Source organism: Mytilus galloprovincialis, chromosome 14 (assembly GCF_965363235.1).
Source record: "Mytilus galloprovincialis chromosome 14, xbMytGall1.hap1.1, whole genome shotgun sequence".
Lineage (NCBI taxonomy): Eukaryota > Metazoa > Mollusca > Bivalvia > Mytilida > Mytilidae > Mytilus > Mytilus galloprovincialis.
In genome coordinates, this window is record NC_134851.1 from 47940544 (window position 1) to 47965444 (window position 24901).

Genomic DNA, 24901 nt, shown 5'->3' on the forward strand with positions numbered 1-24901 from the left:
GTTTGTATCCAGTCGTCCTGGTGTAGAAGTATGAATCGCGGCTTCATATGCTTAAGGTCTTGAGTTCGATTCCCCGCATAAACACTGGAAAATTAGTGGATTTTTTCTGCATAAATTTTGAAAGGTAGTCTTTATTCCACATAAATATTTAAAAAGTTTTTTTTTAAATTGTGTGTTTGTCATTCGGGCCAAAATGTTTCAGTACAAAAGAAAGCATGCAGCACAAAGAAACCCAAGGTAGGGTCATTTGGTAGGGTGATCTGTGTTAAAACAAAGGAGTTGGGATGTAAGCTCGTGTTTTTTTTTTAATTTATTTTTTTCTTCATGAATTTACAGGTATCAACATAATTTATATTTATCTTGTGGCACAATAATCAAGCAAGTGAAACAAATAAGCATAATAAACATTCTATGAACTAACACTTAGAAATCTATGGATTAAGTATAGTAATAACATTTTCATTAATATAGTAATAATAGTAATAGTAGTGCAAGAAATATATGAGCATACATATGGTATGGTATAACAGTATACAAATAATTTCAAATACTCATACACACACATGTATATACATTTACCTCATTTAAAGTTGATTAATGACCTTAGCCCAGGGGTTCCAGTACAAGGTGTGTCCTTCCACACTTAAATATTTTGAAGAAATATGTTTCTCTAAAATCAAGTTTTCTTTTATGTAATTTTGAAGACCTTTTATATGATGTTTTATATCTTGCATCTTACATCTGTAAATGAAGTACTTTGTCAGTAAGATAACTCTATTTTTAATAAAATTCAGTTTATAATTTTCATAGAGGCCAAAAATGACAATAAGCTCGTTTTTTATACATACTTTTCATTTGTCCCATCTTACAAGTGGGATTCGTGTTGCTTAGTCTATGTTTTGTTTTGTGTACTATTGTTTGTCTGTGCGTCTTTCTTTTTTAGCCATGGCATTGTCAGTTTATTTTCGATGTATGAGTTTGAACGTCCCTCAGGTATCTTTCGCCCCTCTTTTAAAAGGATTAACTTTTTATTTGGTGAAATGATTTAAACGTTAATTATTTATCTTAGCTATAAAATATATAGATATTAACAACACAGTACAATAGTAAATTGGCGCTTGCATGACATTTATTGATTGGCAAAATGTTGTTACTTACTAACTCCCAGTGGTAAATATATCATGCATATTATGGACGGGAATAATTTGACTATAAATCTTTAAGGAAGGCCGTGCAAAGTGATTCGATCTGTTTGATAGATTTAGATAGAAATGTCACCAGTTGCTGAGCAGAAAGTTGATGAACCAGGGGTATGTCAATGAACATCTCTAAAAAGGTTCATCGGAATATATCAAGACCTTGTTGATAAATATTCCGTATCAACTTCACAAATAATACACGAAGGTCTTTTTGATATTACTTTTAATGTTTATTTTATTTTTTGTGATATCCATTTGACGTGGCTCTGTACTTATACATCCCGTCATAGTGTTATTGCGCTATGGTAAAAAAAATATTCTTGTCTTTCATTTTTGCTAATGTGCTTTGTCTATACGCCTTTTTGTGTTTCTTTGTTACACATGACGTGGCTCTGTACTTATTCATCCCGTCATTGTGCTATTGTGCTATGGTAAAATTTGTGTATTCTTGTCTTTCATTTTTGCTAATAAGCTTTGTCTATATGACTTTTTGTGTTTCTTTGTTACATATTTGTTTGTTTTATAGTAATTAAGATTATAACACAATGTTGACTGCTGTACCCCAATTTTTTACATTTTTACCTATTGTGTCTGTCTGTTTTGTTCACACATCGTTGTCAATATAATTGAATTTTATGCGACTGTTTGAAAAGGGGAGAGGTTTAGCTAGCTATAAAACCAGGTTTAATCCACCATTTTCTACATCATAAAATATCTGTACCAAGTCAGGAGTAGGACGGTTGTTATCCATTCGTTTGACATGTATTTGAGCTTTTGGTTTTGCCATTTGATTAGGGACTTTCTGTTTTGAATTTTCCTCGGAGTTCTGTATTTTTGTGATTTTACTTTTTACTGGAAAATCAGAGAATATTGAATAAGGATGGACTATTTGCCTAAAAAGTAAGCGTGTTATATTCCCAACACGAGGTGTCGAATTTAACTTCCCCATATAGCTTCATAACTTCACTTGACTCATATGGAGGTATGAAATTTTGCAGTAACACAATTAGAGAATTCTTTTGGACGATCAAGGATCATCTTTATCATACATGCCTCTCGTCTCGTTGTATGATTAGCTTGTGTTATGGGTCCTATACGATTTCTACAAACCTCCGTCGTTAGTTTCATGTTTCGGAATTTGAAAACGCTTCAGCATCGAGTATCACAAAAGAGATTATAATTGAAAATATATAAATCAACACTGTTTATCAGTTAGGATTTTACATTTGCAATATGGAGGAAAACCACTGTCAACAGATTGCATTTTAAAATATACCCACACAGGAAAACCGAAAACTTCAATAATGAATTAAAGTCATTACATTATCATTGTCCGTGTTTTGACACTTCTTAAACGATGTAAGATATCTTGGTTTAAAAGTCAAATCTAATCAAGTAACTTTACCTGTACAACTTTGTACTGTGATAATGAACATTATTAAGAGGGTGTTTCTCTACAAATAACAGGTTACAAATACATAACAGGTAAACTTTAATTGTACATTCTCATAGTTACTTTCTTTAATTTATTTTGTAATTTAAAAAAAAAAATAACGAAGACTTTCAAAGTTCAGTTTCAGTAATTTGCACAATTTCCCTTAATGAAACACTTTCATCTACGAAATTCAAGTCTAGTTAAAAGGTAAAGTAATAAAAATACCGAACTACAAGGGAAATTCAAAACGAAAATTCCTTTATAATATGTCAAAATTAAAAGCTTAAACACAACTAACGAATGGAAAACAACTGTCATATTACTATCTTTGCACAGGCATTTGCTTATGTAGAAACCTGATTTTATAGCTAGCTTAACCTCTCACTTGTTTTACAGTCACCTAGAATTCCCTTATATTGACATCAATGTGAGAGCAAAACAAACAGGCATAAAAGGTAAAAACGTCAACAATTGCATTTGTCATATAGAGCATTTAATTATGATCAGAATCTGGTTCGGTTATTTCTATTAAAATGTACGATTTTGCGACAGAATTCCAGTTGTAATGACATTAACCTTGTATGTCAATTTGGTTTTCTTACCCACTTTTGTCAACATAACGGAAATATACACAACTGTCATACAAAGAGAAGCTCTAGCTAGTTATATGGTAAAGATTTAAATAGACCTTATGAAAAAAAATTAAAAGTCATGAGAAAGATCAAATATCCAGGATAAATTTCAAACGTAAGGCCGTGATAGAAAGAAAGCAGAAAAAATACTGCATCCCTCACATATTTGCTTCACCCATGTGGTTGTCGGTTTTTACCTATGGGTCATGGTTTAATCTACCATTTTATTGGGAAAATATCTTGTATAAAGTCATGACTTTGACAGTTGTTTTCCACTCGTTCCGTCTGTTGATACGTTTGATTCTATCACTTTTTATAGACTACCCCTTTCTTCATTGTCTTGGAGTACGATATTTTTCCGGAAATATTTTAAAGGTAAAACATTTACATATCATAAACAAAAATATAAATAATGATAATAAGATATTATTTTGAACTTTCAGTAAATTCCGATGTCTTCATCAGTTCAATTACGTATACTGTGTAGTCCATGTGGGTATGATGACATCACAAAGGGGGCGAGAAGTTGGTGTTCTAATTGTGAAGAAGGGTTATGTGAAGACTGCGAAAATGCTCACAGAAAAAACAAAATAACAAGAAATCATAAGTTCATTTCGATAGCAGATTACCGCAAGATTGAACACGTTTCGATCTCTCAGGTCTGTGAACATCATGGAGAAAACTTAGAGTGGTTCTGTAAAAATCACGACAAAGCACTATGTATGGTTTGTGTCCCGACAAATCACAAGTCTTGTGCTGATGTTATATCAATAAGTGTTGCATCAAAAAATGCCAGACAATCAACAGCATTGTCTGATCTTGTAGAGTCAATTGACAGAACGCTTAGCAGCATTGAAAAGTGCATAACAAACCGTGACTGCGCTACAAAGGAAATTGAAAAACAAGAGTTAGAAATAAAAAAGATGATACATGAAATGCGAAAAAAAGTAAACACTCACTTAGACGAGTTAGAAGTAAAATTGCTCCTGGAACTAGGATCAATTTCTCGTTCTTGTAAATCAGAATATGCAAAAATCGTTCAGAAACTAAAATCAGCAGAGGAAAAGCTTACTAAACTTAGGGAACAAACATTGCACATCAAACAATATTCTTCTGATATACAGGTGTTTCTTGGAATGTATCAGGGTATTAGATCGATCGTTAGCGAGACCAAATCCATCACGGATTCCATAGATTCTTCTAAAGATTATGAATTAAAAGTAGATATCAATAGACGAATCACAAAACTGTCAAAAGAAGTTCAAGCTTTTGGCCAAATCAAGGTCACAGAAAATACCCCTAATCTAGATTTCAGAGACACCAAAATCGAACAAGCTCAAATAAGTATCACAGTCCCTACATCAGGAAACATATCCAACATACAGCTTCAGTTAATTAAAACATTTAGAATATCAATGAAAGAAAAAAATGTCGAAATGAATATAACAGGCTGCGTCATGTTGTCTAATGGTCATTTATTAATGGCGAACAGCGCAAGTAAATCTTTAATCGAGTACAGCAACACAGGTGAACATATTAATGATATTCCGGTCTCACAGTTTCCGTGTAGTATTGCAGTGATAGATTCTTGTCGTATTGTTGTGACGTACGGTTCTGCAAGCTTCTTAGAAATAATGAATAACGATACCTTCCAAGTCGAAAAGAAAATCAGTTTTCCAAAAAGTTGTTGGGGAGTATCTCACCAGAATGGGAGACTTTATGTAGTGAGTGGAATCGCTACAATACAAGTCCTGGATCTATCAGGGAGACAACTGGAAACATTGAAAATAGCATCTAATAGAGTAATCAACCTCACTTCTAGCAAAAACATGATATTCTACACAAACTGCAATAGTAACAAAGTACATTGTTGCCTTATGAATGGGGATGAGTTGTGGCAGTTTGAAAGTAAAAACATCATATATCCTTTCAATGCGACAGTAGACAATAGCGATAACGTCTACGTCGTAAGTTCTACTGCACATAATCTAACAATAATACAACATAACGGAAAAGAGAGTAAGACATTACTGAAAGAATCGGATGGACTGAATAGGCCACAGGCGTTGTACTATAACAATGAGAAAAGAACTTTACTCATATGCAATAAAGGAGGAACGGCTGCTTTGTACAGATTGGATTCAAACGTTTTACTTCAAATAGCATAAGGTTCGTACGTTGAAGAAAATTTGATATATCATGTCTAATTAAGATATATCGGATATTTTGATATCAAAAGATCCATCTTGTTTTGATGCAGAAATAGTATGTGATTAGGATAGTGTCATATACATGTGTACAAGCAGTGTCTGGGATTTTATTGGTAGAACAATATTCCAAACGACTTATTTTGTGTGCAAAAATTAGTTAAAAATTTTGTCTGAAGCAACACATAGTTCGAACTTGCTTTCAGTTACCGTTTAGTGTTTGGCGCATCGTTTTAAGTTCTTTGGTAAAAATTTGTACATATTGTGATTCCTTTGATTTTAAAACTGGTTTTCTTATTACGTGAGGGGAGTTTTAGTTGGAGAACATTATGACATTTGTACTTCCATTTAATAAAATTTTGATTGAAATTACTTTTAAATTCTTACGCACTTTTTAAGAAAGGGATTACCTCATGTACTTATATTAAACTATTAATATTTTGTATAAAAAATATGCGGAAGATTACAAGGAAAAGTCAAAATTCATAACCCGGAGGGAAACAAAACCTTATTGCTTTAGATGCTATCTCTAGATCATGAAAAAGCCTCTTTCTTAGATTTATAAATTTCACGAAGGTTTGACATACATTTTAATGTTTAAAACAATGGTACTAAGACTGTGTCTAAATGTTATCTTGGAAAATATCTATTTTCAACATTAAGCTCTAAATGCTGTCACTTGATCATGGAAAAAGCTTCTATTCAAATAACATAAAATCCCACAAAGCTTTTATAAAGTTATTGAAGATTAAGAAAATGTACCACAGACTAAATCTCAAATGTTGACGACAATGCTGACGACAACGGAATGTAGGAACGTCAGGTTTCGTATACTGTGGATTCATTTATTTTCGTAGGTATCAATTTTCGTGGAATGCTGAAAACTTGCATATTCGTGGTTATTTGATTTCGTGAGTTTGTATAAAAAGCCTATTGAAAATATGTTTTTCGTTGAACATTTGAATTTGTGGTTCCCCTGTACCCACAAAACCCACGAAAATTGGTATCCAACGAATAATAATGAATCCACAGTATATGAATTGTTGACAGAAGAATAGCGCTACTCATGATTGTTGTTGAAATATATTTTGATACAGTGATATATACTATATTTGAGTATTGAGTCCTAGTTAGATGAAACATGCTTTTGGCGTAATAAATTATCAACCTGATATTTATGTTGATCTTTTGCCTCCTATATGATGTTGGAAATTGTAAAATATTCCTAGTAAATGATTTTTTGTCAATGCTACATTTTTGCTAAACATTATGAAACAAGCAATTTTTGGATTTATTTACGCATTTATAGTTAAATCATTTGTTTAGAAATAATCTATAATAATATCGTTGATATGAAATGATTTCTGTCCATTTGAAACATTCCCTCATTGTTCACTGGCAGTTTCTTTAACTTTTGAAAAACCCATCTTTTGGATTCATCCTGTCATCCTGATGATGCATAGAATATTTGTTGCAAGACGCTAAACAATCAATCAAACAATCAATAAAGAAATAAAGAAATCATTAGATCAAGACCCGCATTAAGCTTTGATACTCTTAAATAATATAAATGGTCCTGCTGTGGGAGAAAGTCCTTTGAATTTAGCCTTCTGTTTCTTTTTAGCTTCTGAAACGAAATTAAACTTTAAGAGTCATACAGAGTGATTATGAAATAAAACATTAATATTGATTAAGGTACAAATAAAAAAATATATACTATGTAAAATACATTGAAGTTATACTAGCCATTCAATGTCTAAAATACAATAATTGTAAATTGTCTTGTCGCAATCACATCAACACATATAAACAGTATTTTTTGCATGTTAATAATACGTTGGAACTCGCCAGTTACATGTAAGCTAAAAAAAAAAAGGTTTCCAAATTTATTGTGAAATCTCATATGCTCAACGCTCCTCTATCCATCCCTTACCGATTCTGTTGTTTGGTGGTAGCGTGCTGGACGCTAGTGCGATAGATTGTAGATTTGATCCCAGCGCAGAAAGAAACAAAAACATGTGTTCCTGGAAATGTATTAAGGCATGGCATGAACTTGATCAATGCAAGTTAAATGCAGAAAATGTGTCAGAAACAATTAAATCCTACATGAATTGTGTGATTCCTATGTTCAAAGTCTGTTGAAGATGGTAAACAAAGAGACAACTGAATTTGATTTGATACTGTCCACTCATTTACACAATCTAAATCCCATATTGTTGCCGTGATATCGATTGTTCTTCAAATGTCCATATACCAGATACAGAACAAAAGTAACAATAAAACAACGAGCCTCAAATGACCGTGACCGTATAGTGTTTCTGCACGTGTAGACAGCTAAATGTCTGAGGCGAAAGCGGGGGACCTGGCTTGACTACTCTTGCAGAAATACTATAAGGCTTGTTTTTTTTTTTTTTTTTTTGCTACTTTTGTTATCTGACTTGAACGATGTTCAACCCTAAATATACTTAAATTCACTTAAATCTGGTAAATCATTAGGTACATTGATTTGTTAATAGCGTGAAACACATAAGCCTTCTTATTGCGTTTGCTTCTACGTTTTTTTTGGATTCTTGTAGTCTATTTCAAGCTTAAGTAGTTTGTTTTAGGCCTTATGCATGTTATACATCACTTGAAAGATAATTTGTCGTAAATATATCAGATGGTTAAATATAAAGTTCCCTCCCTAAAGCTTTTATAGTTTATATGCGGAAGACTTGTGGCAGTCTGTCGACAATAATAAATATACAACATATACCAGCATCAAACAATTCCAATAATAATTTAATATAGTTACATTACATGAGAGTCTTATGGGCGCGGGGTCCTTTATAAAAAAAAGTTATAAGGGACTTTTATTTATCTTTAAAATCACTCTTATTCAGTTTAGTTCTCATGAAATAATTTTACCATTATTTTTTTCTGCAATAACATCATTCATTTCTGTTATAATTATTTTAATAGTAATTTTCTCTATTCTCTATTCTTTATACCTTTTGCTCATTGTTTTTTATTCATTATATTATTTGGTCATTATTTTTTATTCATTATATTATTTGGTCATTATTTTTTATACCCCCATCAAGATCCTCATGCATTGTTTGTGTTCAGTGACATAATTGAAATGATTGAAACACATCGTGCTTTTAAAAATCTTTTACTTATCGAGTCACTGTTTCATGTGTACCCATGACTACGAACTATATACGATACCAAACCTGAATATATGTCTAGACAAATAGTTCTTTACAATTAAAAGGTAAATTTTCACGTACGACCATGTCCGACTCATTGTTAGTTTTTTAGTTTTTTTTAAATTTCTTACTACAACTATTCAGTTATTGAATTGTACTTTAAACTAGTTAACAACTCATTTTGATTGAAGAAAAAGAACTTGTTATGACGTAATCAACATCTTTTAGTTCCGAATTTATCGATTGGTAAACATTAGCTAAGGTTAATAGAGTTTTGCCATTAGCTAAGGTTAATAGAGTTTTGCCTATACTATTTGAGTCGGCAAATGGTGCTTGAGGCATACAAATATAATTCCTTATTCGTCTATTCATATCGAACCGTCCCTTTGTGGTAAATATGACACACTGTTCTTACTGTTTCTCTACTAACTGCTATTGTATACGTACCACTTGGTGCTCTGTATTTTTTAATAACTTAATTTAAATTTCTGTTCTGTATTAACTTAGCATGCTTAACTTTAGGATATCCAGATCTCATAATTCTAATATGACGTTTCCTTTTTCGCATTGGAAACAAAGCCATGTTCTTATTGCAATAGATCCAACATTGATATGCATTCTATCATTCTCCTCAAAACTGTACAGGAAGTATGATCTAGCAATAATTGTATAGTTTTATTGTTGATATTCATATAAAAAAGAAGATGTGGTATGATTGTCAATGAGACAACTGTCCACAAGAGACCAAAATGACACAGACATTAATAACTATAGGTCACCGTACGCCTTCAGCAATGAGCAAAGCCCATACCGCATAGTCAGTTATAAAAGGCTCCGATATGAAAATATAAAAACAATTCAAACGAGAACTCGAACGGCCTTATATATATATTTATATATAAATAAATAATGAACGAAAAACAAATATGTAACACATAAACAAACGACAACCACTTAATTACAGGCTCCTGATTCACCCCAAATGTATCAAGTGTTAAATAAGGTTAATTTATATAACAGAACTTTCTTGGTAATTTTATATACATAGAAGTAGTATCCCTAAAACGACAAAGTTATTTTTCATTTACCTGTATATCAAAAGTGATGATTTTCTGAGGGTTATTAAATATTTTGCGGTGGTGTCTTGCCATGGCTTTGTCTGGACTTGTTTGTTTGCATTTGGCCGTGAATGTTTGTCCCGAATAGTTTTATTAACTATTATGTATTTGCATTCAGGTATTGCAGATCAAATTTATTCGTTCATAGTGTGTTAATTTACGTTTTTAGATTGAGTTAAGCCTTCCAATTGATATTTTTTGGTGTGTTTATCTATGTTGTTATGTTATACTATTGTTTCAGAAAAAGGAGAAGGTTTGGTACCATTAAAACATTAAATCCCGCTGCAAATGTTTGCACCTGTCCTAGGTCAGGAATCTGATGTACAGTAGTTTATGTAATTTATACGTGTTTTACTCGTTTCTCGTTTTTTATATAGATTAGATAGTTTGTTTTCCCGTTTGAATGGTTTTACACTATTAATTTTGGGGACCTTTATAGCTTGTTGTTCGGTGTGAGTCAATGCTCCGTGTTGAAGGCCGTACATTGACCTTTAATGGTTTACTTTTATAAATGATTATTTGGATGGAGTGTTGTCTGGTTGGCACTCATACCACATCTTCCTATATCTATCATATTTGTCTACATTTTAGATCTCGCTAACGATCGATACAAAGATAAATGTAATGCTTACTCATGGTAAAATGAGCATAGGATATGGCATGCATGAATTATTTCTATGGAATCCGGCGATTTTCGTCAATAAAATTGCTCGCCACGATAAACCTTAGAATGATGAAAGTGAGGTTAAACACCAAAAATAATCAATATATCATATGAAAGTTAAAGGCATTTTATGTATGCAAACCTTTTATGAATTATAGCATTTTATGACTCAAACGACTAGTTGGTTTACAGTCAGTTTTAAACCCTTGTCAAATTTCTTTTCATATTAATACTTCTTATCATATATTGCAAGTGGATTTCTAAGCATACATCCTACTATCTGTTGTCCATTACTAGAGTAGATAATGAAACCAGTGTCCTTAACAAAACTTACCTTGGCGTCTTCATTTAGATGTGTTTCTTGTAAAAGGGTAATGGAACACTTATTACGTTTAACCTACTCTACAACTCTTAATTTTGTTTTCTTCACTTTGGATACCATTAACAATTAATGCAATTCAATACAAATATTTATTTCCATAAAACTACATATCTATAGTATGTAGCACTATTAACCTAAGGTGTATATAAGTTGATATTTGTCATAATAACGGTAGAACGTTCAAAGGGTAATTCGATTTCGTTGACTTAACTATATAATATATTATAATAAATACAAATTTTCAATCGATAATAGGTTAAACAAGTGTGACGTTATTTATCTCCATGTCTATTTTTATGTAGTACGGCGTACCCAGTAACAAATAATTTAATTCATTGCATGTAACATTGTGTATAAACCATTTAATTTTGGATAAATAGATCTACCGATATCGATTTAGTGAGATTTACCGTTCACTGAAAAAAAAGGTTGAACAAAATACTGTTTGAATTGGAAAATTTAAATAGAAATTTAAAAGTGTTTTGTATAATTATGTGAGAGACTGTAGTCGAGTTTGAATATAGAAATGATTGAACTACTAATATAGAACTAATACGTTTACATGTTAAATTACTTTTTGTAATTGTTTGACAACTTTGAAACGACTATTTTATGAAGAAGATTACATTTCCAATAAGGTAAGTAGTTTCGGATATCTCCACAATATCGTTTTTACATTTTTGTTTATACTTTACTTTGTGAGTTTTAAAAGTGATTTGTTTTTTATTTCAACTAACAGTTAGTTCCAAAGGGCATCGCCCTTATGTTGTACATGATATTTGGATCTTATTCACGCACAACCCCTATATAAAAATACTAAAAAAATATTCACACCGTATGTTTGTGGCATAACATCATGGCCAAAAGTTAAAACAAATTTCTGTTTAGTATTAAATTTATATTAAGATCCATTTTGTTACATCTTGTTATCAATTTTATTTGGCAATCGCCAATGGCAGTCAGCAGGGTTAAAGAACATCAATTGTTCGACCTGTAAGTCAAATGCGTTTTGTTTAAATATACTTTTTCACTTTTTTGGTCTTTTGGAAAATGTTGTTTGTGCTGTTTTTAGGCCCTTCTACAACGAAATTTGTTTTACATGCACACGTATAAAAATCGCGGTTTTTATCCAACGCAATCATAGGTTTGAACGTAGTTTTCAATTAAGACTCGTTTATATTATTTCGTTTGGGCTTGTATCATATTTTCCCTCCGGTTTATATGATCCGTTCATCCTATATTGACTCTTAAAATTCAAGAGTCTATCTAAAAATGAGGGTACTTTATTCTAAAAAAGAGGGTACTTTTTATATTGCCTTTCAAATACCGTTTCGATCCCTAACATCACTGAAGAGACATTTATTGTCGAAATCCGGATCTGGTGTACTAACAAAATATTGACACCGTATGTTTGTGGCATAACATCATGGCCACAAGTTAAACAAAAATCTGTTTAGTATTAAATTCATATTAAGATCCATTTTGTTACATCTTGTGATCAATTTTATTTGGCAATCGCCAATGGCAGTCAGCAGGGTTAAAGAACATCAGTTGTTCGACCTGTTGGTCAAATGCGTTTTGTTTAAATATACTTTTTCACTTTTTTGGTCTTTTGGAAAATGTTGTTTGTGCTGTTTTTAGACCCTTCTACAACGAAATTTGTTTTACATGCACACGTATAAAAATTGCGGTTTTTATCCAACGCAATCATAGGTTTGAACGTAGTTTTCAATTAAGACTCGTTTATATTTTTTCGTTTGGGCTTGTATATCATATTTTCCCTCCGGTTGATATGATCGGTTCATCCTATATTGACTCTTAAAATTCAAGTCTATCTAAAAATGAGGATACTTTTTTCTAAAAATGAGGATACTTTTTATATGGCCTTCCAAATACCGTTTCGATCCCTAACATCACTGAAGAGACATTTATTGTCGAAATCCGGATCTGGTGTACCAAAAAAATATTGACACCGTATGTTTGTGGCATAACATCATGGCCTCAAGTTAAAAAAAAATTCTGTTTAGTATTAAATTCATATTAAGATCCATTTTGTTACATCTTGTGATCAATTTTATTTGGCAATCGCCAATGGCAGTCAGCAGGGTTAAAGAACATCAGTTGTTCGACCTGTTGGTCAAATGCGTTTTGTTTAAATATAGTTTTTCACTTTTTTGGTCTTTTGGAAAATGTTGTTTGTGCTGTTTTTAGACCCTTCTACAACGAAATTTGCTTTACATGCAGACGTATAAAAATTGCAGTTTTTATCCAACGCAATCATAGGTTTGAACGTAGTTCTCAATTAAGACTCGTTAATATTTTTTCGTTTGGGCTTGTATTATATTTTCCCTCCGGTTTATATGATCCGTTCATCCTATATTGACTCTTAAAATTCAAGAGTCTATCTAAAAATGAGGGTACTTTATTCTAAAAAAGAGGGTACTTTTTATATTGCCTTTCAAATACCGTTTCGATCCCTAACATCACTGAAGAGACATTTATTGTCGAAATCCGGATCTGGTGTACTAACAAAATATTGACACCGTATGTTTGTGGCATAACATCATGGCCACAAGTTAAACAAAAATCTGTTTAGTATTAAATTCATATTAAGATCCATTTTGTTACATCTTGTGATCAATTTTATTTGGCAATCGCCAATGGCAGTCAGCAGGGTTAAAGAACATCAGTTGTTCGACCTGTTGGTCAAATGCGTTTTGTTTAAATATACTTTTTCACTTTTTTGGTCTTTTGGAAAATGTTGTTTGTGCTGTTTTTAGACCCTTCTACAACGAAATTTGTTTTACATGCACACGTATAAAAATTGCGGTTTTTATCCAACGCAATCATAGGTTTGAACGTAGTTTTCAATTAAGACTCGTTTATATTTTTTCGTTTGGGCTTGTATATCATATTTTCCCTCCGGTTGATATGATCGGTTCATCCTATATTGACTCTTAAAATTCAAGTCTATCTAAAAATGAGGGTACTTTTTTCTAAAAATGAGGATACTTTTTATATGGCCTTCCAAATACCGTTTCGATCCCTAACATCACTGAAGAGACATTTATTGTCGAAATCCGGATCTGGTGTACCAAAAAAATATTGACACCGTATGTTTGTGGCATAACATCATGGCCTCAAGTTAAAAAAAAATTCTGTTTAGTATTAAATTCATATTAAGATCCATTTTGTTACATCTTGTGATCAATTTTATTTGGCAATCGCCAATGGCAGTCAGCAGGGTTAAAGAACATCAGTTGTTCGACCTGTTGGTCAAATGCGTTTTGTTTAAATATAGTTTTTCACTTTTTTGGTCTTTTGGAAAATGTTGTTTGTGCTGTTTTTAGACCCTTCTACAACGAAATTTGCTTTACATGCAGACGTATAAAAATTGCAGTTTTTATCCAACGCAATCATAGGTTTGAACGTAGTTCTCAATTAAGACTCGTTAATATTTTTTCGTTTGGGCTTGTATTATATTTTCCCTCCGGTTTATATGATCCGTTCATCCTATATTGACTCTTAAAATTCAAGAGTCTATCTAAAAATGGAGTACTTTTTATATGGCCTTCCATATACCGTTTCGATCCCTACCATCACTGAAGAGACATTTATTGTCGAAATCCGGATCTGGTGTACTAAAAAAATATTGACACCGTATGTTTGTGGCATAACATCATGGCCACAAGTTAAAAACAAATCTGTTTAGTATTAAATTCATATTAAGATCCATTTTGTTACATCTTGTGATCAATTTTATTTGGCAATCGCCAATGGCAGTCAGCAGGGTTAAAGAACATCAGTTGTTCGACCTGTTGGTCAAATGCGTTTTATTTAAATATAGTTTTTCACTTTTTTGGTCTTTTGGAAAATGTTGTTTGTGCTGTTTTTAGACCCTTCTACAACGAAATTTGTTTTACATGCACACGTATAAAAATCGCGGTTTTTATCCAACGCAATCATAGGTTTGAACGTAGTTTTCAATTAAGACTCGTTTATATTTTTTCGTTTGGGCTTGTATATCATATTTTCCCTCCGGTTGATATGATCGGCTCATCCTATATTGACTCTTAAAATTCAAGTCCATCTAAAAATGAGGGTACTTTTTCTAAAAATGAGGATACTTTTTATATGGCCTTCCAAATACCGTTTCGATCCCTAACATCACTGAAGAGACATTTATTGTCGAAATCCGGATCTGGTGTACTAAAAAAATATTGACACCGTATGTTTGTGGCATAACATCATGGCCACAAGTTAAAAACAATTTCTGTTTAGTATTAAATTTATATTAAGATCCGTTTTGTTGCATCTTGTGATCAATTTTATTTGGCAATCGCCAATGGCAGTCAGCAGGGTTAAAGAACATCAGTTGTTCGACCTGTTAGTCAAATGCGTTTTGTTTAAATATACTTTTTCACTTTTTTGGTCTTTTGGAAAATGTTGTTTGTGCTGTTTTTAGACCCTTCTACAAGGAAATTTGCTTTACATGCACACGTATAAAAATTGCGGTTTCTATCCAACGCAATCATAGGTTTGAACGTAGTTCTCAATTAAGACTCGTTTATATTTTTTTCGTTTGGGCTTGTATTATATTTTCCCTCCGGTTTATATGATCCGTTCATCCTATATTGACTCTTAAAATTCAAGAGTCTATCTAAAAATGGAGTACTTTTTATATGGCCTTCCATATACCGTTTCGATCCCTAACATCACTGAAGAAACATTTATTGTCGAAATCCGGATCTGGTGTACTTAACAAATATTGACACCGTATGTTTGTGGCATAACATCATGGCCACAAGTTAAAAAAAAATTCTGTTTAGTATTAAATTTATATTTAGATCCATTTTGTTACATCTTGTAATCAATTTTATTTGGCAATCGCCAATGGCAGTCAGCAGGGTTAAAGAATATCAGTTGTTCGACCTTTTAGTCAAATGCATTTTGTTTAAATATACTTTTTTCACTTTTTTGGTCTTTTGGAAAATGTTGTTTGTGCTGTTTTTAGACCCTTCTACAACGAAATTTGTTTTACATGCACACGTATAAAAATTGTGGTTTTTATCCAACGCAATCATAGGTTTGAACGTAGTTTTCAATTAAAACTCGTTTACATATATATATGTTTCTCGTTTCTCGTTTTTTGTATAAATTAGACCGTTGGTTTTCCCGTTTGAATGGTTTTACACTAGTTCTTTTGGGGCCCTTTATAGCTTTTTGTTCGGTGTGAGGAAAGGCTCCTTGTTGAAGACCGTACATTGACCTATAGTGGTTTACTTTTATAATTTTTATTTGGATGGAGAGTTGTTGTCTCATTCGCACTTACACCACATCTTCCTATATCAATGTAAGAAATAACTGCCTCACAAACATGCGTTTACCGGTTTTGAACAAAATGAATATTACATGACTCATCCTACATTATTTTTTTTTGTTTAAAGGTAGTTTAAACATTTTAATACTCTAAAAATGTCATGGGAAAAACCAATGTCGCACAAAAATGATTATACAACGTCTTCGACATTGTACATGTGTACATGTAATAGACTATTGTAATATTACCGATCTTTGACTCCGTATTATATAATCTTTCGACAAATTACCTTTTGTGTGATAGGACATCCTGGTACTCGGTCAAGTTAGAGTAACCAACATATAATCGGTGTAATTTAGGTCCGAGACCACAATTATTATGTAGTGCATTGCTTTTAGAACATAAATGAAAATTAAAAAAATCCCTCCTGCGCTTTCTCAATGAAATTTTTACAGTGCGTTGTTCTACTTTTGGGACAAATTATATCAAAATTATAAAAAACTTCATTGGCTCTAACTCACAGGAACTTCTTAGGAAGAAAGATAAGAGGTAAGCAATATCCTTTAACTCTACTTTCCGTTATATAGATGACGTTCTTTCACTAAACAATTCAAAATTTGGTGACTATGTGGAACGCATCTATCCCATAGAGTTGGAGATAAAGGATACTACAGATACAGTTAAGTCGGCTTCATATCTTGACTTACGTCTAGAAATTGACAATGAGGGTTGGTTGAAAACAAAACTTTACGACAAAAGAGATGATTTCAGCTTTCCAATTGTGAACTTTCCATTTCTAAGTAGCAACATTCCAGCAGCACCTGCGTACGGGGTATTTATCTCCCAATTGATACGATATTCCCGTGCTTGCATTTCCTATCATGCTTTTCTTGACAGAGGGTTACTGCTCACAAGGAAGCTATTAAACCAAGAGTTCCAAATGGTGAAGTTGAAATCATCCCTTCGTAAATTTTACGGACGCCATCACGAGTTGGTTGACCGTTATGGAATAACCGTTTCACAAATGATATCGGATATGTTCCTTACGTCGTAACTACAATCCCCTTCCCTTTCATGAATGTGACCTACCGAATTATACTATTTACCGGATTTGTAATCACATAAGCAACACGACGGGTGCCACATGTGGAGCAGGATCTGCTTACCCTTCCGGAGAACCTGAGATCACTCCTAGTTTTTGGTGGGGTTCGTGTTGTTTATTCTTTTGTTTTCTATGTTGTGTCATGTGTACTATTGTTTTTCTGTTTGTCTTTTTCATTTTTAGCCATGACGTTGTCAGTTTGTTTTAGATTTATGAGTTTGACTCTCCCTTTGGTATCTTTCGTCCCTCTTTCACAATATGGACAATTCTATGTTTAGAGCGTCTTGAAATCTTTTGACAGCTTCCGAAGTGCTAATTGTTAACCTTTTTCAGCTGGACCAAATCACTACTTTCCTTTAAAATTCTGGACCAAAATTTTTTACAGTGTAATTTCACCCCCTACATGCAATTTGAGGCAAAGAGGTAGGGACAATTTGTCGGCAATTTGTTTCATTCGATAAGATAGGTAAATAATGTTTTAAATAGCCCGATAGATGCTATTTATAGTACATAAAAATACGTCACATCATTTATTTTCATACCTTGAACAGGTATTCCTACAAAAACAAGGCCATGACTATTGATTTTTTAATATTGATTTTATTTTATTATTAACATCCTTTATGCAAGGTGCCATACCATGTAACTTCTCAAGGAGCCAAATGATATCGAACTAATTCAAATCGTGATTTTCTCATTCTGAATATGTATACCTGTTACACAGTATTTGTCCTGGTCTTTTAAGGTTTTATCGTCTATAAGATTAGACAAGAAAATACATGTGCATGTATATATTTTAACCGCAGAACATCTTACATCAGTTGGTCATAGATCGCCCTGTGTTACTACTTCATGTTGTATTGCCTTTTCTGTAATTTTAACAAATCGGCCCTTCGTTGTGATACAGATGCAACAGCTTCTTGATGTTTTACCTACAATCACGATTTGTAGTGTAATTGATTTGTTCTGTTATGTTGTTTTATTTTTCTGATGAGTTATGTACCCGTGTTTAGACGGTGGTAAAAATTTCAGTACTAGTATCTTTACAGTTTGTGATTTGGCGACAAAATTGTTGTTGACTGCATTTGTTACATATAATACCATGTTCAAAAAAGGTTTCGACGAAATGTGTTTTGTTGTTATGAAAATTGTATACAATGGCCTTATTTTAAGTTATGTGTATATTACACCCGCAACATGACGGCTTAATTTCTATAGAATTAATTCTCGTGTTATTGGTTATGTACAGGCACCTACATCAGTTTGACGGCAGTTGTCCCTTGGATATATGTAATAACGTAAACACATGAATAGAAAGTAATTCAAGAGTATGGACAGTCATAGGATTGCACACAATAAGCGATACATTGTTTTTTCTTTGATACACGTAAAATTATTTACAAGTACACTAACTGAATAGTCAAAATGAACCAAAATGACTCTATGAATCAAGCAAACAACCGAAAAAATATGATAGAAACTTTAAAATTTAATATAACAACACAAAAAAATGCAAAAGTTCTGAGCGAGGTTCGAACCCTTTCTTCAAAACCGTCATTTATTAGTAGTTCTGTGCTCTACTGGTGGAGCTACGGCGATTCTTATCATTATGACTCTTATTTAGAAACTATATTGGTACAATTTATCGATGTTACAATTTTTTCTTTAAAAAGTTGTTTTTTATGTAATAAGGACACACTAAACCAATTTTATTTTTGAAGTAAAAAGTAGTATGAATAACAACAGTCATAAAAAGCATAACTTTTCTTTGGTTTGAAATGTCCTTCTTGGGGAATTCCCTGTTTTTTCCACATAAAAACACCCGAAAATCCGGATATTGGACTTTCATCCTTTTTTCGGGTTAAATTAACTATTGATCACACATATCATACTATATGTAAATCGAGATATTGATCAAAAAGCATTTTTATTTTTGATTTTTAAAGGAAATTTTACTCTGTTGGCACTTTTTGAAATTGGCCCTTCTGTGAAAAAAATCCTCGGCATATTGGCCCTACCTCTTTAATTAAGTTACATTTGGCTAATAACAGAAAGATAGTACTCCATGCCCGTGTTCATAATGTTATCGAAGTAGTATTAGCATCTGTATATATTTCCAAAGCAAAGAAGGAGCTGTCTTATAAACTACTATGGTTCACAGTCAATGAATGACCATAATTTTTCGATAAGTTTTCAATGCAATATGATGTTTCTGAAATAGCATAGGGGAACCATATTTTTTTAAACGGCTGATTTACTTTTTTTGGTATACAATAATCATTGTTAAGCAACTGTTTATGTAAGCTCAGATTATACATGACTTTAAATATATATATATCAACTTTTATCTGTTTCAAATAACGTCTACTGACATTTTATAACGACAAATCATTGTGGTTTAATGAATGTATACATGCATGTCAATATTATTTTTAACACAATATTAACTTTTCTTATATCTTATCTTTATAATCATAAAAAAGCGAAATCCAAAGTTCAAACTCATCTAACGATGACTATGCTTTTTTGATTTTTTGTTTTGTTTTTGAAAATAGTCTGAAAGAAACCCGACTTATGTGAAAATACAAAAAGATCGTTAAGGAGAAATGCACATTTTGTTTAATAGGAATACCAAAAACTAGCTGAACAAATCTACCTCCAAATTCAACAAATATGTTGTCAATGAGAAACTCCAGCATACTGGTCACTTGTTCCTTATCAACAATCAAGTCCTATTTTCCCAAATGTGACCTACCAAATTATACTTACGAAAGGGTTTGTACAAACATCAGCAACAAGACGGGTGTCACATTTAGAGCATGATCTGCTTACACTTCCGCAGCACCTGAGTTCACCTCCAGGTGCTATTTTTATAGGTTTGTGTCACGAGTCTTTAATTTTCTATGATGTGTCTTTGTGCACTGTTGTTTGTCTGTTTGTCTTTTTTAGATATGGCTTTGTCAGTTTAGTTTCGCCTCTGTGGAAGATGTTTAACTCTTTTGTTGACCTTAAAAAAATATGCCGTATAGTATCCAAAGCCATAAATTTATAGCACACGCTGTCATTTTTATATTGAAAAGTATTGTGGATTATTTCTTTTAGACAATTTTCAATTGCTTGTAGTAATTTGACATGGCCTGTGATACTCACATTTGGTAGTTGCATTCTTTAAGCTGAACCTGTTTGTTTTATTATTTATGTTGGATATGTTTGTAGTTGTTATGGTTTCAGTACTGAATGCATAAGATGTTTTCAAAAATATGTGTTCCTTATAACATTCCTCAGTCTGAGTTACATTTGACTAGATTTACATCTTCACTTTCATTTTCAAGGATATAAAGATTAATGTTTTCCGCATTTACATTTTCCCTTTCAAAGTCAGTACGGTAGCCCATTATTTTATGAACACTTTTGTTGCACTTTTAACAAACACAGTCATTTGGGCATTAAGCTATTAAGTGACCTAGTTGACAAGATTTTATAATTGATGCTTCTTTTTAACTCTGATTGTCCAGCATCGAAAACCCTAGCCATACATTCATCTATCTTACACCTTTTTACTAATTACCATGCTATGTCACAACCAATCATAGTTAATTTTCCATTGACTCTAAAAACATTATCGGAAAAGTCCTTGAATGTCACACCCTTGTATGATTAAAACTCTGTGGATTGTATATTATCAGAGAAAATAGGTACATTGTGTAATTTGTGTTCACCTTAATTCGAATAATATGTATTGCAGCTTAACATGATTTTGCGAGTACAGGTGGTACCCACTTTCCACTCAGGTGTAGCCCTGTCACAAAAAAAAACACAATCTATCCTCGCTGTTCATGTTGATTTTTACCAATAACCGCCTTAGAAAAAGGCGCCATGTTTTTTTTTGTTTTTTTTTTGTTCATCCTCGTCATTGCTGTCAAGTCAACTTTCCACACTTTGAAATACGTTTCATGCGATCAGTCGTCATACGTTCACATACCTTACTAATTTTCGAATCCAATTTACATCAATTTCAATAATGTTCATACCTTTCAAACGGAGTAAAATTTCAACGAGCTGTAGGACTGATGGACATAGTCGAAACTGCAACGATTTTATATTGCGTTTAAAAGAACATATGCTCATTTATGTAATCAAATAATGATAAATTGCACTGTGTTCAGTCTATATGTTTTGAGTGTGTAGACACAGGAATCATCAATCGCATATGCATACTTCTAAGTGACGTTCATTTAATAAAAAACAATATTCAGGTACAGCTGATCGTTAATCTTTTTATCAAATGTACAAAACATAAGGTGGGCTTCAAACTTTCTAGGGACAAAATTTTTTTTAGACTTTAGTTTTGCCTACTTACATACAGTAACAAGAATTTGCGTTTAATCACATGAAACTATTAGAAATTTAGAATCCGGCAATTTACTTTAAAACACTTGGGTTCACACTAAAGGTATATGTTCCTTGATGTGTTGAGGGTAAATCCAGAAAAAGGGCTTATAACGCCAAGCGATGTAAATTAAAATTTAAATTTACTTATTGAAACGGCAGGAAAAACTGAACAAAACAAACATCGCAAAAGGAGTTTTATCTTCAATTAAAATGTAAGCTAATTAACGATGGGGTCATTAGGGAAGGGTGCGATTTTGGAGTTTTGAGTTGGACAGTATGTTCAAGTAGAGATGAAATAAATAAGATAAGAACAAATACTTGCTAAATTTATTCTATAATATATCTGTGTGTTATCGATAGCCGAGTTATGCCATTGTAGCTAAATTTTAAAAATGAGATCTTGCTCAAAAGTAAAGAATGACCTCAGCAATTTTTATTAAAAGGAAATAAAATATATATTTGTAGAGGTAAAGTTAGAAAAAAAAACGAAGGCGAATATATAACATAGTTTTTTGTTATGATATAAAGCGATTTAATTGATATTTTACTACATCTATACGCCGACACCCCGATAGTGTGGTAGGCTTAGTAAACGAAAGCGTAATGAGCCTTGCCCTCATATCATAACTTTTCGTTACACAATGTGACGTCTCTGATAAATTATTTGGTCGTGCGTACACACAATGATAGGAGATTAGTGGTGTGACAGTGCAGAGTAATATAGGTACATGCAAGTATGATAGTACATTTGTTCTATGCATGCAAGATTGAATGCAAAAGGAACATACAATTATACAATTCAATGCATTTTACAAGTGGTTGAAAACTACTAAAGAATTTTTTATTTTGTTCATGTTACAATAGATAAGACAAACGAATGTTTGCCTAATCTGTTTGATTATAGTCGATAATAGAAGAACTTGTAATTTCATTTATAACGTTTCTTATTGTAAACAAGTATTAACAAATACGTTATTGTTTCAAGTCAAATGAATCCTGATATATATAATCACCAGAAACTGATTCTTTCAATTCCTGATTATTTTAAGATTTATTTTAACATTTGCGAATTAAATTTCAGGAAAATGACTAAAGCAACGATTTGGATAATGTTTTAAAAAATTACTATTGAACCTTTCAGGAAATCAAATGGCATTGACAGTTCATCAGTTACCCTGCTGTGGTCAATGCGGATGCTATGATGTAACTAAGAAAGCGGGAAGGTGGTGTACTCATTGTGAGGAGGCATTATGTGAAGACTGTGAAATGGTTCACACAAAAAATAAAAAAATGAGAAACCATAAGGTAATTTCGATTGAAGATTACCACAAGATTGAATACCTTTCTATCTCTGAGGTTTGTGAGCATCATGGCAAAAATCTTGAATGGTTCTGTAAAACTCACGACAAGGTCCTCTGCATGGTTTGTGTCACATCAAATCACAAGTCATGTTCGGATGTTATACCAATGAATATTGCCTCAAAAAATGCCAGTCAATCAGCATCTCTGTCTGACCTTGTAGAGTCAATTAATGGAACACTTAACAACCTTCACGAGTGCATTACAAACCGTTATTCCGCTACGAAGAAGATTGAAAATCAAGAAATAGAAATGAAAAAGAAACTACTTCAAACACGGACAGAAATAAACGCTCACCTAGACAAGTTAGAAGAAAAATTGCTGCAGGAGCTAGGATCAATTTCTGGTTCTTGTAAATCAGAAAGTACTAAAATTCTTCGGAAGCTTAAATTAGCAGAGGGAAAGCTAACCAAACTTAGAGAAGAAATATTGCACATTAAACAGTTTTCGTCTGATAAAAATGTGTTTCTTGGAACGTATCAGGGTAATAAGGGGGTCATTAGTGAAATAAAATACATTAAGGATGCCATCGCAAATTCAAAAGATTATGAATTAAACGTTAATCTCAATAGTCTAATAGGAAAACTGAAAAAAGAAGTTCAAGATTTTGGACAAATTACGGTCACAGAAAATACCGCCAAGTTATATTTCAGAGATCCCAAAATAGATCAAGCTCAGATTGGGATCATTTCTTCAAATTCTAGAAACATATCAAACACACAGCTTCAGTTAATCAAAACATTCAGAATATCAATGAAAGAAGAAAATGTCGACATGGATATTACAGGATGCATCATGTTGCCTAAGGGGGATATATTGATCGCAAATTGCGCAGAAAAATATTTAATCAAGTATAGCGATGCAGGTAAACATATCTGTGACATTCCAGTTTCTGGTTTGCCGTTTGGTGTTGAAGTGATAGATTTGACTCGTATTGTTGTGACTTATGCTACCGCAAACTGCGTAGAAATAATGAATAGCAATACTTTCAAAGCCGAAATGAACATCCGTTATCATGATGACGCCTGGGGCGTATCTCAAAATAATGATAGACTTTATGTAGTAACTGGAAACGCTACAGTTCAAGTATTTGATATATTAAGAGGTCAATGGGAAACATTGAAACTAGCATCTGATAATGTACTCAATATCACCACTAGCAGAGACAGAATATTCTACACAGACTACGCCACAGGCAATGTGCACTGTAGTCTTAACAATGGAGAAGAGTTTTGGCAGTTTGGAAGTAAAAATATTCGTAGACCTCGAGGTTTAGCAGTAGACAATCACAATAACGTTTACGTTGTGGGTTTTGGTTCAAATAATCTGTCAATTATACAACATGATGGGAAAAATAGTAGGACTCTACTGACAGAATCAGATGGACTGTTTAATCCACGTGATGTGTACTATGACAAAGAGAAAAGAACACTACTCATATGCAATCAAGATGGAACAATATTTTTATACAAAGTTGTTTAAAACTTTTAAATCATTAAATGAGATTTCTGTGTTCATGAATAATCCATACGAAAAACCATGTTTACATAATATATTCACAGTTTGTTGCACCTTTTTTTTTTAAGGAAATAACTGTATTTCTTTAAACTTACTTTTTTACTGTTGGAGCCTTTACTGTATGTGATTTCAAATCCGACTGATATGAAATTGAGTGCTTATTACAAATTAGAGGAAAATAAAAAAATAGGGCAATTTAAAATAGAGGTGAAGGATGCCAAAGGGCATTCAACCTAACAAGTCTAAAATAAACCGATAACGCACAGTACACCAAACACAATTATCAAATAAAACTAAAGACTAAGCAAAGCTAACCCCCACCGAAACTGGTGCTCCGGAACGGTAAGGATATTCGGCTCCACATGTGACATCCGTCGTGTTG

At 32.5% G+C, this 24901-nt stretch overlaps 2 long non-coding RNA genes across 2 annotated transcripts; both read left to right on the forward strand.

Annotated features, from left to right (window-relative positions):
• Positions 1–2615: 2615 nt before the first annotated feature.
• LOC143058702 (uncharacterized) lies at positions 2616–5845 on the forward strand. The gene is made up of 2 exons (XR_012973195.1): positions 2616–2684; positions 3710–5845. It is a non-coding gene; the product is annotated as an uncharacterized LOC143058702 (long non-coding RNA).
• A 5413-nt stretch (positions 5846–11258) lies between these two features.
• LOC143058658 (uncharacterized) lies at positions 11259–24514 on the forward strand. The gene is made up of 2 exons (XR_012973176.1): positions 11259–11466; positions 22784–24514. It is a non-coding gene; the product is annotated as an uncharacterized LOC143058658 (long non-coding RNA).
• The last annotated feature ends 387 nt before the right edge of the window (positions 24515–24901 follow it).